This window comes from Gavialis gangeticus, unplaced genomic scaffold (assembly GCF_001723915.1).
Source record: "Gavialis gangeticus isolate Ggan-Ray unplaced genomic scaffold, GavGan_comp1, whole genome shotgun sequence".
Taxonomy (NCBI): domain Eukaryota; kingdom Metazoa; phylum Chordata; order Crocodylia; family Gavialidae; genus Gavialis; species Gavialis gangeticus.
The window spans coordinates 26,069,169-26,071,211 of record NW_017729033.1 but is presented as its reverse complement, the minus strand read 5'-3'; the positions used below and the strand labels follow the sequence as shown (position 1 = coordinate 26,071,211).

The window sequence follows — 2,043 nt, the reverse complement described above, 5'->3', positions numbered from 1 at the left end:
TTCAACAATGTCAACTCTCAATACTGAAAGCATGTCAAACTTAAACAGCAACATTTGTCCTTCCTTTTTCAAATAAATTGAGCTCTAAAACCAAATTTGGACTTCCAATTTTCAAAAATTGCTATGGGAAAAGAACCACAAGAAATGAATATGAATCCAAAATGAGCCCTTTACCTGTCTCAAAATGAAGACACACGTACATAGCCAATGGAAGGGAGAGCATGTTACTAAGGAAATATATAAAGGGACAAAACCTAGAAAGCAAAGGCAAAAAGTCTGTTACAACTGTCAAGAGGAATTAAAGAGAACAAGAATAGATTCTACAGTATGTCAGATAAAAAGGAAAGATCAAGGAGAATGTGGGTGCAGGCAACAGGAATTATGAAATATTTTGCCTCTCAGCTCTGGAACTCTCTCAACATTGAGGCTTATCCTGGACATCTTCCAGAAGCACTATGAGACCTTCCTATCTGGGCAGGCACTTATCAGGCAAGCTAAGCTGGAATGTTATTTGGGGAGGGGGAGGGGTGCAGTGTTTGCTTTATAATTTAATACTTTATTGGTTTTATGAGTTATTTTCTTTCTGCTGATTTCTCGTTTGCTTGTTTTGTACATTTTTTTGCTGTCTTCTGCATGCTATTTAACTGGTTAACTGTGCAATTACCTTGAAACCAGGTACACATGCAAAGTAGTTATCACACAATAAAAAGCTCCAATCAGCTATCAAGTTAGACCTGGAAAACGTGTACTAACTTTATAGCTGGCTGCTATCAAGCTTTAATTTGCACATGTAGCAAGGTCTCCTTGTAGCTGACAGCCCTGTTAACTGACAGGGCACTCCTAGCCACAGGGGTGCACCATGCCCAGCTGGGGCTGGAAGTCCTGCAACTGAGGGGGCTCTCAGGCCCAGCAGCTGCTATCTCTGGCTTCCAGCAGTACCCCCCAGTTGCCAAAACTCAGAGTCCCACAACTGCAGATGCTGGGTCCCCACAGAGGGCCTCCCAGTGCTGGGATCCAGCTGAGTCTTGGCAGCCATGGGGCATGGCAACAACTGGGACCCTCTCCTTGGGGCTGGGAGATCACAGCAGCAGTGATGTCCAAGCCCCAGAGGTTTTGTGCACCCCTAAGCCTGGGAGATTATGAGAGCAGTGATCTCTCCCAGCAGTGGCGAGTTTACATACCGCTGAGGCTGGGAGATCACAGCAGCTGCATCTCCTGGCTATGGAGGTGTGTGGGGTGCCTCCAGGGCTGGGAACCCCTCAGCTGAGGGGGCTCTTGGCTGCAGGAGCTTGCTTCTTGCCACTGCAGGGGAAGCATGGCATGGCAGGAGACATGATTGTAGCGATCATGTATTTAATCCTGTTGCACCTTTACCTGTAAAGGTAGGGGTGGGGTGGGGGCTAATAAATAAATAAATAAATATTAATAAAAGATGCAAAAGATGAGAACCTGTTCAATACCTTCACAAGAAAATGACTAGGAGCATTAATGAAGGCAAGGAGAGGAGCTTAATATCATGATAAATAAAGAATACAGAGATTTTTTTTTTAACATATTGGAATGAATTTAAGTTAAGGCTTAGTAGAATTTACCCCCAGCTGTGAACACACAGCAATAACTGGCAATAATACCTACCAATTAATGGAGGACAAGTGGGTCCCAGATGACTGAAAAGGTTTCTAACTAAGAACAGCGGGACGATGGAACATGGTGTCCTGAGAAAGCTGTCAGTCCTTGAAGGTATCTGGGACTCTCTGGAACAGTTTATGAATAGCAAATCCTACCTCTGTGCAGGGGACAAGGTTTTGAACCCCTTCTTAAGTCTATAAGGCTAGGGACAGACATTCAAAAAGCCAGAGCCGGAATTGATTCAGTCTTTGCAGGTTACTCTAACCTGCAGAGAGTAAACTGGTTTGCAAGTGGATAGACATTCAGCACACGCCTGCAGTGGCTCAAGCCAGAAGCCCGGGGGTGCTAGAGCAGCTCTCCCTTCCACAGGGAAGCTGAGCTGAGTGGGGGGGGGGGGGGGGGGGCCAGGCCCCG

General features: G+C 45.8%; 1 protein-coding gene across 9 annotated transcripts in view; it reads right to left on the bottom strand.

Annotated features, from left to right (window-relative positions):
• Window positions 1-2,043, bottom strand: part of ABLIM2 (actin binding LIM protein family member 2) — a 318,470-nt gene that overhangs the window by 249,861 nt on the left and 66,566 nt on the right. The gene's annotated exons all lie outside the window — the stretch shown is intronic.